This window comes from Ailuropoda melanoleuca, chromosome 9 (assembly GCF_002007445.2).
Source record: "Ailuropoda melanoleuca isolate Jingjing chromosome 9, ASM200744v2, whole genome shotgun sequence".
NCBI lineage: Eukaryota > Metazoa > Chordata > Mammalia > Carnivora > Ursidae > Ailuropoda > Ailuropoda melanoleuca.
Window position 1 is genome coordinate 57,094,043 of NC_048226.1, and position 17,058 is coordinate 57,111,100.

The 17,058-nt window shown below is 34.6% G+C and overlaps 1 protein-coding gene across 1 annotated transcript in view; it reads left to right on the top strand.

The window, feature by feature from the left end:
- Nucleotides 1–17,058, top strand: part of CNBD1 (cyclic nucleotide binding domain containing 1) — a 429,548-nt gene that overhangs the window by 394,859 nt on the left and 17,631 nt on the right. The window lies entirely within an intron of this gene.

A 17,058-nucleotide genomic window follows, 5' to 3' on the forward strand; every position in this document is an offset into this window, starting at 1 on the left:
TTTCTCTCTCTCTCTAAAATAAATAAATAAAATCTTTTTTAAAAAAGAGTTTCACCTATGTTTTCTTCTAGGAGGTTTATAATTTCAGATCTTACATTTAAGTCTGTAATTAATTTTGAGTTGATTTTTTTGTATAATGTAAGATAAGGGCCCATTTTCATACTTTTACATGCCTACAATATGTGACAACATGGATGAACCTTGAGGATCTTATGCTAAATGATATAAATCAGTCACAGAAGGACAAATATTCCATGATTTCATTTATATGGGGCATCTAAATTAGACTCGTGGAAGCAAAGAATAGAATGAGAGGGAAATGGGTAGTTGATAATCAATGTATAAATTAAATCAGTAATCAATAAAAGCAATAATATAATCAATAAAATTTCAGCTATGCAAGATGAAAATGTTCTAGAAAGCTACTATACAACGTTTTGCCTAGATAACAACATTTTATTGTTAGCTAAAAATCTGTTAAGAGGATAAATCTCATGTTAAGTGTTATTAGCATAATAAAATAATTTTTATAATTTCACATTTTTAAGAGCAATACATTTAAATAGATATTTCAAAAACTGTGTATAATTTTTTTTAGTTTAACATGTCCTTTTTATGTGACTAAATTATTACTGGTAGTTGTAATACATACATATTATACCAATCTCTATAAAACTTACATTTACAATATGCTATAGAATGCATAGAGGACCATTATAAATTAGATCACATTAGAATAATTAGTTCATGTTAGAATATTTGATAACTTATATTAGAAATGTGAAAAAACCCTTGAACAGCTTTATGATATAAAAAAATAATATGGATAAAGTTTATATCCATAACATTCCAGAGAGGCCTGGAGAAAGCCAGATGGCCTGATGGTATTATTCTACATGAAACAAAGGCAGAACCCAAGTCCACATGTCTGGAGAGGGGGTTTGTAAAAGGTGGCAGACTATGATGTGTCATATGAGAAAAAGGTAGAGAAGTCAAAGGGAAAGGAAACAGGTTGGCTGTTTAACCAAATAGGGTCTTTGAGGACCAGAAATCCCTAAAGGGAATTTTTAAAGGCTAACTTGCTAATAGCGTGGTGCTCAGTGCTAGCCTTGCCCTCTGTCTCCCCACAAAAATCATTAGTGAAATCTACATGACTCACTCTGATACTTTCAGTGTTTTCTTATGGTTAAATTTGGACACATGTTGAGTCTTCTTTAAGACTAATGTGTGGTGAGGATAGAAATCCCCCAAAGGGGACAACATCTGGGTTGTATTTTGAGAACTTAACTGGGATTTGTGATTAAGGTGCAGTTCTCAGCTGTATTTTGTATTAAATCATCATGATGAAAGTGAGACGAGTGTTTCCTCACTGTGGTTGCCAAATGACACAAACCATGATGATAGTTGGCATATGACTTCATAGAAGAGGAACATTATGAGATGAGCATTTGAAAAGTTTAATACTAAAGATTAAAATAAAGTACTAAATTCATGTACCATTTCATGTATTGAGTGAGAGAATCAAGAAATGATATTCTAAGTCTTAGGCTATTAATGGATATGCAATTGAGCTACAAAAGTTAACCCAAGTTCTTAAGATAGCAAAACCTTTCCAGGATTATAATAAAATGTTCATGCTGATGTTGCCTGGAGTGGTAGAATTTCTTGGAGAAAGTACTCTACTGGGTGATTTGGTCAACAATTGAGTATTAGAATGATTTGTTGAGGTCAGAGGCAACCAAAAAATAGAGAAATGTATGGGGAATGTAATGCCAGTGACATAAGAAAAATATTTTGATTTGTGGTTAGACTATGCCATTGAAATGCTCAGGAGTAGGAGGTATAAAGTAGAGAAATGAAAAAGATTACAAAATTATTTTCAAGACCAGTGCTAAGAATTACATAAGATGGACATGTCTCTGTTTTGGTGGCAATATGTTATAAAGTGGAAAGTAGCCAGGATTAAGATAACAAGATTCTGATAATAAGTCAAAAAGACAGGTAATAAGAGATTTCTACATGTATTTTAGAGCTCCAGAGACTTTGTAATATGACTTGTGATAAGATTATGTGGAGAAAATGTTAGAATTACCCAGAGATAGTCACTTCAAGAGCTATTTATAAATAAGCCCTCCTGGAAAGACCTTGAATTCATTAAAACACCAAATTTTCCTCCCTCCTATCTGTCTCTTAGTAAAGCTGATTCAGGAGGAAGAAGATTAGAGGTAATAGTGCCCTCCCTTAGTAGATAAAATGGAATCACTGACTTGAAACTTTAGTTGTCAGTTCAAAGTGGGCCATTTGCAGATTACTAACATGTGGCTCAGCTGCCTGAGGTCATCATATGGGCTAGAGAACAGGAAAAATTTGGCCTCAAGAACTTGCCCTGGGCACTGAAATTGCCCACTAATTTAATTCTGGTCTGATGGTTGTCCTACATAGAGCTGATATGACCAAAGAGACATGAAGAAGCAGATTTGGAAATAAAAACAAAGGACTATCCAAGACCCTAGGAAGTAGAAACACTTAGCCACTCATTTTAGGTTGTTTTAAGGGTACAAATTATATTCTTGTCATAGAGAAGTTAAGCTCATAAAATGAGAGTAGTTTGAAAGTAAGGCAGAAATACCAGTATTAGAAGGCCCACATAAAGATGTTTCTGGCAGGTGGGCTCTGACTCTTAGGATGATATGTGGTTAGTGGGTGAGGACTGAACTGAGTTCCCCTCTGTACTTCCCCTTTTGTAGCACTAATTGCATATTCCCTGAACTTAAGATATACCTACTGACCTCTGCTGATGCAAATATAAATTTGCCTGACTCTGCTGAGAAGGCACAAGCCAGAATTAAGAGAAAAGACTCTCCTGAACGCTAAGTCATCAGACTGGATCAGAAACACACTCAGAAGAGAACACTGAGAAGGCTCCTTTATTCCTTAGGAGAGGAGTTTAAGCCAGTACTCAGTGGAGCCCTAGGTATCACAAGTAAATTCTGGCTTTCTTGAGACTTTTTTTGGGGGGATACAGATGTTCTTTGTGGGAAATATATAAATGTGAAAGAGGATTTTATTCACGGGGTTAGTGGATATAGGAAGTGCTGGAAAGGGCTGGCTCACTGGCAGGAACTGCTACCTGCATGAGCAAAGATATAATCTATGCATTCTGGGGAACTGAACATTATAGGGAATGTGATATATCAGAGAAACGGGCATTTAAAAGGCAGCAGAAAGAGCAAAATGGGGTAAGGAGAAAATCCAAGGTTAGAATTGTGGCCAGAGAGAGACTTAGAAGACAATACACATTTCTAATTAAACTTTTAAGTTGTTTGCAGTGTCAGGTTTAAAAGTAAATTTTTCTTTCCCTTAGAATCTCCAATTGCTCACTAATGATTTTTATGTGATTTTTTTTTGTTTTATGTTCAGTGGAGAAAAGGTGGCAAATCCAACTTCAGGTTTAGGGAGAGTGGCAAGAATAGATGCTGCATACAAAGCCAGCCACATGTGTTAAACCAGGTAGCACAAGAAAAATAAAACACTTTATTCTCCAGCGTGTTAATCATGCAATTGCTCACTTTTAATTCTGTATTTGTCACTATGTTGTTTTCCGACAATTCTAAATCTATTTCAGATTTGGCCTCCTTCAAGGCCTTCTATTAGTGAAATCTACGTGACTCGCTCTGATGCTGTCAATGTTTTCTTATGGTTGAATTTGGACACATGTTGAGTCTTCCTTTAAGACTAATGTGTGGTGAGGATAGAAGTTCCCCAAAGGGGACAACATCTGGATTAGATTTTGATAACTCAACTGGGATTTGTGATTAAGGTGTAGCACTCAGCTGCATTTTGGATTAAATCATTATGATGAAAGTGAGACAAGAGTGTTTGCACAAGCTAGTATTATTTTAACTAATTCCAGCAAAATCAAAATTAAAGGAACAGAATATATATCTGAATAAAATATCTGATTCTTTCATCCACTTTATTCATGCTCATCAGAATTTTTTTCACAGACCTACAATTATTTTGACTAGTTTATAAAAATGAGGAGTTTCAGACACAGCTCATTAGTGCCTGTATAATTATTGGATGTTTAAACAAAGCCAAATTCTTATGGCCATAAACAGCCAGCATTGCAATTTAGCTTGGAGCTTACTCCCCACTCATCTGCTCAAGCTATGTTTAATTCTCCTGTGTTTACTCTTAAAAACTCTGTTGTTTGGGGGCACCTGGGTGGCTCAGTCTGTTAAGAGTGTGACTCTTGATTTCGGCTCAAGTCATGATCTCAGGCTTGTGGGACCAAGCTCTGTTTTGGGCTCCCTGCTCAGTGGAGAGTCTGCTTGTCTCCCTCTCCCTCTGCCCCTCCCCGCTGTGCAACACACTCTCTCTCTCACTCACTTTAAAACAAATCTTAAAAAAAAAACAAACCCAAAAAATTGTTGTTTTACCTTTCACAATTAATCTACAATAAATCTGGAAATGACTTTTGTGTATGGTATGAACTTAAGGTCAAGTTTTTTTGTTTTGTTTTTCTTTTTAACATATGTCCAATTTTCCCAGCTTTATGTATTGAAAAGACCACCCTTTACTCGTTGAACCAATTGCCATCATTGTTATAAATCACATGATTATATACATGTGAGCCTATTTATATATTCTCTGTTATGTAATATAAGCACATTTTCCCCCCACACCAATGCCAAAATAGCTTAAGTTTTGAGGATTATATATAAATTCTGACTTTTTTTGTAAAATAAATCTTCCTGCTTTGTTCTTCATGATTGCCTTGCCAACTCTCCCTCTTTGAATTTCCATTTAAATTTTACCATAAAATCAACTTAACAATATCCACAAAATAACCTGCTGGGATTTTAAGGTTTACTATTTGTCTTTGCTTTTCAGTAGTTTTATTTTGATGTGCCAACTTTTGGTTTTGGTTTTATTTCTACTTATTATGTTTAGGTTTTAGAGCTTTTTGAGTCTACTGGTATATATCTTTCATTAGTTTTGGAAAATTCTCAGCCAGGAATTTTTTCAAATAAAGATCCTGCCCCATTCTTTTCCCTCTCCATCTCGGACTCCATTTAAATATATGTAAGAAATTTGTACTTTGAGTGTCTTGTCCTATACATTTTCTATATTTCTATTTCTTTTTATCTCTGTTTCAGAATATTTGCATACATTTCAGTTATTCTTCCTTCCAGTTCACTAATCCTATCTTTTACCTAATTTGCTGTTAAATGTAGCTGTTGAGTTCTTAATTTCCAAATCTGGCTTTTTATCCAAAGGAAATGAACAACACTAATTTAAAAAGATATATGCACACCCACATATTCACTGCAGCACTATTTACAATAGCCAAGATCTGGAAGCAACTTTAGTGTCTATTGATGGATGAATGGGTAAAGAAATTGGTATATATACATAGAAGAATATTATTTAGCTCTTAAAAGAAGAATGATGTCTTGCCATTTGTGACAGAACAGATGGACCTTGAGGTCATTATGCTAAGTGAAATAAGTCAGTCAGAGAAAGACAAATATTGTATGATCTCTTTTATATGTGGAATCTAAAAAATAATAATAGTAAATTGAAAAAACAAAACAAAACAAGCTCATAGAGACCGAAAACAGAACTAGTGATTGCCAGAGATAGGGAGTATGGTGGGAGAAATGGATGAACTGTGTTTTTTTTTTTCAGTTTAAATAAATTGCATAAAAAATATATAGGTTCAAATTATCAGATGATATCTACATTTTTTCATCCTTTTAGCCCACACTTCCCACTTTTTCTTGAACATATTAGTCAAAGAGTTTTTTTGTTTTTTGTTTTTTACTGTAGTAAGAACACTTAACATGAGATTACCCTCTTAACAAATTTTTAAGTGCCTACAAAATGTTAACCAGAGACGCAATGTTTGTATGCTTGATGTCTAGAGCTTACTCATCTTGTGTAACTGAAACTTGATACCTATTGAACAGCAACTCCCTATTTTCCTGTCCCCAGCCTCTGCAAACCACCATTCTACTCTCTAATTCTATGAGTCCCACTGTTTAGACACCTCATATTATTGGAATCATGTAACATTTGTCCTTCTATGACTGGCTTATCTCACTTCACATAATATCCTCCAGTTCATCTAGGTTGTTGCATATGGCAGAATTTCCTTCTTTTTTAAGGTGGAATAATATTCCATTGTATGCATATACCATATTTCTTTATCTAAATGATGATGGGCACTTAGGCTGTATCCATATCTGACTATTGTGAATGATGTGTCAATGAGCATGGGACTGAATATGTAACTTTGAGATCCCGATTTCAATTCTTTTGAATACATACCCATTAGTGGCATTGACGGATCATATGGTAGTTCTATTTTAATTTTTGAGGAACCTCTATACTATTTTCCATAGTGGCTGCATCATTTTAGATTCCCATCAACAGTATACAACAGTGCCAATTTCTACGTATTCTTATCAACAGCTGTCTTTTATTTTTTAATAATAGCCATCATAGCAAGTATGAGGTGATGTCTTATTTTAGTTTTGATTTGCATTTCCCTAATGATTAGTGATGTTGAGCAACTTTGCATACATGTGTTGGCTATGTGTATGTCCTCTTTGGAGAAACAGCTATTCAAGTTGTTTGCTCATTTTTAAGTCAGTGTATTTGTGTTTTTGCTATTGAATTGAAGGAGCCTCTACTGTTTTTGGGATATGAACCCCTATCAAATATATGGTTTGTCAATACTTTCTCCTATTTCATAGCTCACCTGTTCATTTTGTTGATTTTTTTTTTTTTTTGCTCTGCAGGAGCTTTTTGGTGTGCTGTGGTCCCACTTCTCTATTTTTGCCTTTATTGCTTGTGCTTTGGGTGTCATTTTCAAGATATCATTGCGTAGACTAATGTCATGAAGATTTTCTCTTATATTTTCTACTACAAGTTTTATAGTTTCAATCCTAAATTTCTAACTCTTTATTCATTTTGAGTTGATTTTTATGTATGGTGTCAGATAAGTATCCAGTTTCATCCTTTTGCATGTGTATATCCAGTTTTCCCAACACCATTTGTTGAAGAGATGATCCTTTCTCCATTCTACATTCTTGGCATTATTGTTGAAAATCATTTTATGGTATATGTGTGAATTATTTTGGGGGTTCTTTATTCTGTTCCATTGATTTATCTCTCTGTTTTTATATGAGTGAGATACTGTTTTAATTGCTGTAGCTTTGTAATTTGAAATCAAGAAGTATGATGCCTCCAGCTTTGCTTTTTTCTCTTAAGATTGCTTTGGCTATTTGGGTCTTTGTGGTTTCATAGGAATTTTAAGATTGTCTTTTCTATTTCTCTAAAAAATACCTTTGGGGTTTTCATAGGGATTGCACTGAGTCTGTAGAACACTTTGAATAGTATGGATATTTTAATAATATTAATTCTTCCAGTTCATGAGTACAGGTTCTTTCCATTTATTACTGACTTCTTTAATTTCTTTTATCACCATTTTATAGTTTTCAGTGTACAAGTTTTTTATCTCCTTGGTCTGATGCTATTGTAAACAGGATTATTTCTTTAATTTCCTTTTTGGATGGCTCATTGTTAGCATATAGAAATACAACTGATGTTGATATTGTGTCCTGCAACTTAATTTTTTTTTCAGAGTGAGGAAGAGTATAAGCAGGGGAGGGGAAAAGGGAGAGGGAGAGAATCTTAAATAGACTCCATGCTTAGCACAAAGTCCAACACGGGGCTCTTTCTCAGGACCCCAAGATCATGAATGGAGCAGAAATCAAGAGTTGGATGCTTAACTGACTGAGCCACGTAGCCATTCCTGTGTCCTGCAACTTTAAAGCCAGACAAAGACACTACAAGAAAACTGCAGCTCAATATCCTTGGTGAACATAGAACCACAAATCTTCAACAAAATACTAGCAAACCAATTCATCAGCACATTAAAGGGATCACACATCATGAGAAAGTGGGATTTATCCCCAAACAAGGACGGTTCAACATAAATCAATTAATCTGCTATGCCACATTTATAGAATGACAGAATAAACGTCACATGATCATACCAATATATGCATAAAAAATATTTGTCACAATTAATTACCCTTTCATGGTAAAAACTGTCATCAAACTGGGTGTGGTAGGAAGGTACCTCAACATAGTAAAGACCGTACTTAACAAGCCCACAGCTAATATACTCAGTGTTAACAAACCAAAAGTTTTCCTCTATGATCAGAACCAAAGCAAGGATGACCACCACACCACTTTTATTCAGCATAGTACTGGAAATCCTAGTCAGAACAATTAGACAAGAAAAAAGAAAGCATCCAGATTGGAAAGAAAGAAGTAAAATACTGTTGGGCTTGAGCTTATAAATGTAGAAAACCCTTAAGACTCCACAAAACAAAACTGTCAAAGTTATTTTGATGTCCTTATTTACTATAGCATCTGAATCATCTGTGCATCTAGATCATCTAATTTTTTTCTTTTTTTTTTCTTAGTTCTCTCTCACATTGTCTTACTTGTTGCCATGCCCAGTAATTTTCAGTCTAACACTGGATATTTTGTATAAAAATGCAGGAGACTTCCCATGATATCCTCCTAGAAATAAGCTTCTTTGTTTCTTCAGTAGGCAGATGGAATGGGGAGTTCAAAACTTAAAGCAAGCAGGGAATTAAGGCTGCATCACAACTTTGGTAATAGTCTATTATTTCATTCCTGTCACTCACCAAGGTTTAATGGAATTTGAAAACATCATGTGGGCCCTTCCCCTAACAGTTCCTGAAATCTATTTTTACCTCTCCAGGAAAGACTGCTGAAAATTCAGCTTTTTTTTCCCCCAGTGATTTTTGGCTAAGCATTTTAGGTTCTTGCCTTGCACGGTTTAGGGGATAGGGACGATAATTTACCGTGTGTTTGAGGCTCATAAAGTCTTTAATTTTGTCACTATAAACACAAGACACCATGATTAACAGATCTTTATGTCTTCACAGGATTATAAGATATCTGAAGGCTTAAAAAAAAAAGATTCTCCCCAGCTTTTCTAATTGTGTTTAGCAGGAATGACAGTCTACCACAAAGTAATCCACTTTACCCAGAAGCAGAAGTTCTGCATATATTTCTACTGAAAAACATGAATCAAAACATTTTCCCTGGTTAATTTTATTTCCATATTTAGGCTGTACCACTTTTTATGGTTTCCTATCTCAGGGACATGCCTACAGTACATGTTTTAACAAGTGTCTGGCAGTATTTTTTCCCCAGTGAATGGTTCAAGACTATCAGTCCCTAGTATCTGAAACATTCAAATGGTCTCCTTGCACCTGCATGGTTTCCACCACAAGAATACCTTTGCTTAAGACAATAAATTATTCTATCTTTTAAACATTTTTATGCTAAGCTTTTGCCGTGTGCATGAAAAGACACTCTTTTTCTCTTCTTTGTGGAAAGGTTAGACTTCAAGGAGGATACTTAGTGGCCATGACTTGATAAGTAAATGAGGTTCTTGCAGAACAATGGAAGTGTGACAAGTATATGAGTAATTGCTGACAGAATGTACAAAAAACATTGTAAATACAGAAAGACTAGAGACTACTTTAAACTAGACTTGACTCAAGATGAACAGGGAGGAAAAGGAGCAGAGAGAATAAAGAAGAACATTTATTTACTTTTTTTCTTATTGAAACATTTATTCTATTTAAATTCAATTAGCCAACATAGAGTACATCATTAGTTTCAGATGTAGTGTTCAATAGTTTATCAGTTGCTATAACACCCAGTGCTCATCACATCACATGCTCCCCTCAATGCACATCACCCCATTCCCCACCCACCTTCCCTACACAAACCCTCAGTTTGTTTCCTACGGTGAAGAGTCTGTCATGGTTTTTCTCCCAAGAAAAATGTTTAAAGCATTGCGAATCATGTTCAATATTATACCAAACTAATAAAGGGTATGTAACACGTAGTTCATAGTTGGTGAAACATATTAAGAAGAATAAAACTAGATATTTGTTCAATGAAAAGGAGGTGTGGTAAATGGGAAGGCAGAAGGAAAATTAAGAAGTTCCTTTTTATTTGGGACTTCTCTATTCCTTGGTTCATCTGTCAGTGACTATGTTACTTCCTGAAATATTCTGATAATCTCTGTAAAAATGCGCATGTGTTCCATCAAAAAAAGAATGAATACTGTCCAGAAAATTCAGTTTATAATGCTTATTCTGGTGTCTACGATTTTTACCTGGCTGAAACTTTGTATTGTGTGTGCAATATTTTGCTGAGTGGTACATGACTGCAATCAGGAGCACAGCAGTGGTGAAGAGGGCACACATGGCCACAGGAATACAAGGAGTCCAAAGTCTGTGCTCCTGGCGTTCCCCACTCACCTGAGGGGTTGATATTCAAAGACAGAAAAGGCAACAAGACAGCAAAATGGAGGAGGTCTGTAGGTGTAATGTTTCTTCACCTTACAATGTATGTGGTATACATATCTGTTTTAGTTTCTTTTTGACATTTGACTGGGTGACCAGTCTGAATGGGCTAAATTTTAAAAGTGAAGAAAGGAATCATTTTCATTTTTATACTATTTTCCCTATTTGACATATTAAAAACAAATGTATGACTCTTAACATAGACTACATAAGTGTCACTTGTAGAACTTTTTAAACAGTCATATTTGATTTACTCTTTCATTACTCTCTGCAATTTCTAATTCAGGATACTTGAAATGTATGTCAGACACCTGCATTTTTAAAAGTTTTATAAATGATTGCACTCAAACTCCCTTCAGACTTGGAAACATTTGCCTGGCATCAATCTGAAAACATACTTTTTAAACATTGCTATTTGGTCCTGAAATAAAAGCTGCACTATTTTGACTCTTAGACTAATCCAGAGTATCTATTAAGTGTATATATGTGTCATCAACACTATTACTTTTCAAAAGATGATGAAAACCCTATTTTAGTTCTACTATTTTCTTTATTTTAAAGTTATTTTTAAAATTTTATTTATTTATTTAATTTATTTTTGAAGGAGGGAGAGCTCATGGACAGGAATGGGGGGGGTTGGAGGAGGAGCAGACAGAGAGGGAAAATCAGACTCCCCACTGAGCAGGGAGCGCAATGTGATACAGGGCTCAATCCCAGGAACCTGGAATCCTGACCTGATCCAAAGGCAGACATTAATGGACTGAGTCAGCCAGGCGCTCCCTTTTTTCCCCCTTTTTGAAATTTAAATTTAATTAATTAACATACCGTGTATTATTAGTTTGAGAGGTAGAGTTTAGCGATTCATCAGTTGCATATAACACCCAGTGCTCATTACGTCAAGTGCCATCCTTAATGCCCATCACCCAATTACCCCATCTCTCCATCTACCTCCCTTCAGCAATCCTCAGTTTTTTCCTATAGTTAAGAGGCTCTTACGGTTTGTCTCCCTCTCTGATTTCGTCTGACTTTATTCTTCCTTGCCTTCCCCTACAATCCTGTCTTGTTTCTTAACTTCCATATATGAGTGAAATAATATGATAATTGTCTTTCTCTGATTGACTTATTTCCCTTAGCATAATAGTCTCTAGTTCAAATGGTAAGATTTCATTTCTTTTTTTTTTTTGATGGTTGAATAATATTCTATTGTATATATATATATATACACCACATCTTGTATATCCTTTCACCTGCTGATGGACATCTAGGCTCTTTCCATAGTTTGGTTATTGTGGACATCACTGCTATAAATACAGGGTACAGGTACCCCTTCAGATCAATACATTTGTATCTTTGGGGTAAATACCTAGTAGTTCAATTGCTAGGTCATAGGGTAGCTCTATTTTTAACTTCTTGAAGAACCTCCATACTGTTTTCCAGAGTGGCTGTACCTGTTTGCATTCCCACCGACAGTGGAAGAGGGTTCCCTTTTCCCTGCATCCTCACCAACATCTGTTGTTTCCTGCCTTGTTAATTTTAGCCATTCTGACTGGTATGAAGTGGTATCTCATTGTGGTTTTGATTTGTATTTCCCTGATGCCAAGTGATGTTGAGCATTTTTTCATGTGTCTATTGGTCATTTGTATTTCTTTGGAAAAATGTCTATTCCTGTCTTCTGCCCATTTGTTGACTGGATTGTTTGTTTTTTGAATGTTGAGTTTGATTAGTTCTTTATAGATTTTGAATACTAGCCTTTTATCTGATAAGACATTTGCAAATATCTTCTCCCACTCTGTAGGTTGTCTTTTGGTTTTGTTGACTATTTCCTCTGCTGTGCAAAAGCTTTTTATCTGGATGACGTCCCAATTGTTCATTTTTGCTTTTGTTTCCCTTGCCCTTGGAGATGTGTCTAGCAAGAAGTTGCTGCGGCTGAGGTCAAAAAAGTTGCTGTCCACATTTTCCTCTAGGATTTTGATAGATTCCTGTCTTACATTTAGGTCTTTCATCCATTTTGAGTCTATTTTTGTGTATGGTGTAAGAAGATGGTCCAGTTTCATTCTTCTGCATGTGGCCGTTCAGTTTTTCCAACACATCTCTTGTTAAAGAGACGACCTTTTCTCCATTGGATATTCTTTCCTGCTTTGTTGAACATTAGTTGATCATAGAGTTGAGGGTCTATTTCTAGGTTCTCTATTCTGTTCCACTGACCTGTGTGTCTGTTTTTGTGCCAGTACCATATTGTCTTGATGATTACAGCTTTGTAGTATAGCTTGAAGTCTGGAATTGTGAAGCTACCAGGGTTTGTTTCCCCCCCCCCCCCCCAACAATCCTCTGGCTATTTGGGGTCTTTTCTGGTTCCATACAAATTTTAGGATTATTTGTTCCAGCTCTGTGAAAAATGTTGTTGGTATTTTGATAGGATGCATTGAATATGTAGATTGCTTTGGGTGGCATACACATTTTAGCAATATTTGTTCTTCCAATCCATGACCATGGAATGTTTTTCATTTCCTTGTGCCTTCCTCAATTTCTTTCACAAATATTCTATAGTTTTCAGAGTACAGATCATTTGCCTCCTTGGTTAGGTTTATTCCTAGGCATCTTATAGGTTTTGGTGCAATTGTAAATGGGATAGATTCTTTCATTTCTCTTTCTTCTGTCTCATTATTATTATATAGAAATACAACTGATTTCTGTGCATTGATTTTATATCCTGCCACTTTCCTGAATTCCTGTCTGAGTTCTAGCAATTTTGGAGTGGAGTCTTTTGGGTTTTCCACATAGAGTATCATGTCATTTGCAAAGAGAAACAGTTTGATTTCTTTGCTGATCTGGATTCCTTTTATTTCCTTTTGTTGTCTGATTGCTGAGGCTAGGACTTCTAGTACTATGTTGAACAGCAGTGGTGATAGAGGACATCCCTGTCTTGTTCCTGACCTTAGGGGAGGAGCCCTCAGTTTTTCTCCATTGCGAATGATATTCACTGTGGGCTTTTCATAGATGACTTTTATGATATTGAGGTATGCTCCCTCTATCCCTACACTGTGGAGAGTTTTAATCAAGAAAGGATGCTGTATTTTGTCAAATGCTTTTTCTGTATATATTGAAAGAATCATATGGTTCTTGTCCTTTCTTTTATTAGTGTGGTGTATCACATTGATTGATTTGCAGATGTTGAACCACTCTTTTAGCCAAGGAATAAATCCCATTTGGTCTTAATTAATAATCCTTTTAATGTACCATTGGATCCTATTGGCTAGTATCTTGGTAAGAGTTCTACTAACTCTTAAAGCAATTGGTTTTGTACTGGACAAAAAATAAATAAAATAAAATAGCAAAATTACAAAAAGCTGTTAGGAAGAGTAACATGGAAGTAATTGTCACTTATTCTTACTCACTTGAGAATTAGTGATTCAGAATTTCCTAAACAGTGATTCAGCTAACCCTTTGCTCAGATCTGAAATTTTTAAAATTATCTGTTAGAAACAAACAAACAAACAAACAAACCAATTTCAAGCCTTTCTACATATAAGCTACAGGATATAAAAATGGAACAAAAAATAATATATTACTAACTTTTTTTCCATTGAAAGTGGTGTTGGATCTCCTTTTATCTATGTTCCTATTTGTATAGGTGAACACTCATGTGTGCCCACAGGACAGCTCCTAGGACAAAATGAAAATATGAAGCCTCCTGCTTTAGACACTCTGCAGTGGATTTCAGGGTTAAGCCATATCATCTGATAGTTGTGTACATTCAAATTAAATTGCTTTGGCTTTGCTGAATTGTGTCCTGTGTCATAGAATAGCCTAATTTGAGTATGTTATTACTAGAAATGTCAGAGCTCGTCTGTACTCATTTGTAAAAATGTAGGTGTGGATGTAATTTCCAATATTCTTTCTATTAAGACACGTGGGAAATATTTTTTTGGTTACAGTGCCAGTAATAGGTCTTTTCCTGAATGAGTACTTTGTTTTCATTTCAAGGATACTGTGACCCATTAAATGAATCATTGATCCTTCTTTGTGTTGACTACTAGAAAGCTTTGGGCTAAATTTGTGTCCCATCTCTAGCAGATGTACAGGAACATTTGGTATGCTTTCAGTGTACTCATCTTACTTCTGACATCATCTCCTTTTCCTATCCTCATTTTCCCTCTGTCCCAATTTTCTCAGTCAGTTTTGATTTATTTTATTTTGTAGTTTTGCATGCATTTTTATAATAAAAACTTTTTAAGATATATCTTTTAACAGGGAAAGAAAATAAACTGAGTTCATATTAATCATTATCACCTAGTGCCAACCACCTAATTTAAATCATTTTACCTGTAGGGTTCCTGGGTGACTCAGTTGGTTAAGCATCTGCCTTCGGCTGAGGTCACGATCTCAGGGTCCTGGGATGGAATCCTGCATTGGGCTCCCTGCTCTGTGGGGAGTCTGTTTCTCCCTTTGCCTCTGCCCATGTGCTTTCTTTCTCTCTCTCTCTGTCTTAAATAAATAAATAAAATCTACAAAAAAATCATTTTATCCTTAATCAATATAAATAGAATGATATAATTTTGCGTGGTATGCTTTTGATTACTAGCATATCATTTTATTCATGGTTCAAGTAAGACTGTAGAGCAATTTATAAAAAATGACCAATGTTGTTACCAGAGAATTTTAGGGAGTGATTTTATTTTATTCATTTGCTTAATGAATTAATATATAATAAAAGAGAATGGATGGAGGGAATAATTATATTAAGATAGATCAGAAAATATTTTAATTAAATGAATAAAACCCAATCTTTCCCTTTAGAGACCTTCTGAAATGACTCAATAGGCTAGCATTTAATTTAATTAATCATTTGAAATGGTCAATTTATTCTATTACATTCCCGGTCCTAAACATTATGATTGCTGTGGATCATCTGTACCATATATACATGATTTTAAATTTTAGTTTAAATTAATATTCTCTAATATAAATATAAATAATAACTATAAGCACAGAGGATTTTTAAAAGATCTGTGACTGCCTTGTTTTATATTCCTACCAAATCAATTTTTAAAATAAAGTTTAAGAAGCAAAAAGCAAATGTTATGTTGCAATATGAAAATTGCTCTGCTTCTAATTAGAACAAATGTTATGGTGTCTTAAAATTACTCTTGATTTAATGTGCTTACTTTCATGCATAATCATTGTGAGAAATCCTTCTGTTTGTAATCATAGTTTTCCAGAAGAAAAAGCTAATATAAAGGAAATTTCTAGAACTTGGCAATTATTTCTGCTTTTGAAAATGGTTTTCACATTTTCTAAAAACTTACTGAAACAACTATTTTTTCCTGCATAAATAATTTTAAAATAACAAAGATCATTTGAGTTTCTCTATTATTTTAATAGCAGTTTATTTTTGAAATAAGAGAGTCACTATTGCAGCTACAATGAAATTTCCTTGTTGCCATTTGCCAAGTGTATAGGGTGCCATATATTATTGCTCATGAAATACATAAAGTACAGAGAGTGAATGCAAATTGGTCAATTTATGCCTGTTATTTGATATATAATTAATGTTGTTAGGCTATTCCTATTGTACCCTTAAGTAAATCATGTACAAATGATTCAATCAGTTAACCAAATGACACAAAGAAGTTTACTAAAGTTGTACTACTTAACATGTGCTGACAACTCTGGGGAGCTAATGACCCAAAAATTTCTACCATGATTTTTTTAACTCTATGTAGTAGGAAATTAGAGTCACCATATGATTTGATAACCTAATATATGACACATTCTATTGTTAACTGCACTGATTTAATTGAGTGCTTATCATTTCTGAAATGTGATGATCTTCTAATGGCCATGCATTTTTTTCAGGACCAAAGGCCTTAATTCTAAGGAAAATTAAAATTATGATTTACAACTTAAGAATAGAATTCCTTATTACTATGGATTTTTTTCACCTTGGAAGATTAATGTTCTTCATATTCAGAAAAAGTAACAAAAATCTGAAGTCTTTCATTTATTCAGGTTTTTTTCATATTTGTGATATTTAGCTATTTTTAGATTTGTATTTAAACTCACATGATTCAGGATTAAATTGCATCATGACACTAAGTATATGTATATGAGAGAGCAATAGAGTTAAACAGAGAAAGAGAGAAAGGGTTTAAGAGATAGGATGGTAGAAGGAGTATTTGCCAAGTTGACCTCATGAGGGACATAGAGTAATAACACACATTAACCAAGTAGCAATTACAGTCACTCTGGAAGTTTGTGCACAAAATGTAAAATATAATGTGATATGGCCAGTTTGCTTCACTTTATTATTTTCATTTCCTTATAAGTTTTTTAATGAGGTATAATATGCATATAGTAGAAGTGTGCAGTTCTTAAGTGTACATGACAATAACCTGTAACCACTACAAGGTTCACGAAGTTCATGATACAGAACATTGCCAGCACCCCAAAAGCCTTCCTAATTTTCACTCCATATCATTGTTTTCTCCCCAAAGGTAAGAGTTAGTCTAACTTTCTCATAGGTTAGTTTCACCTTTTCTTGAACTTTGTATGAATAGAATTATATAGTATGCGTTATTTTGTCGTGGGCTTCCTCTCCTGATATTATGTCTATGACATTTATCAA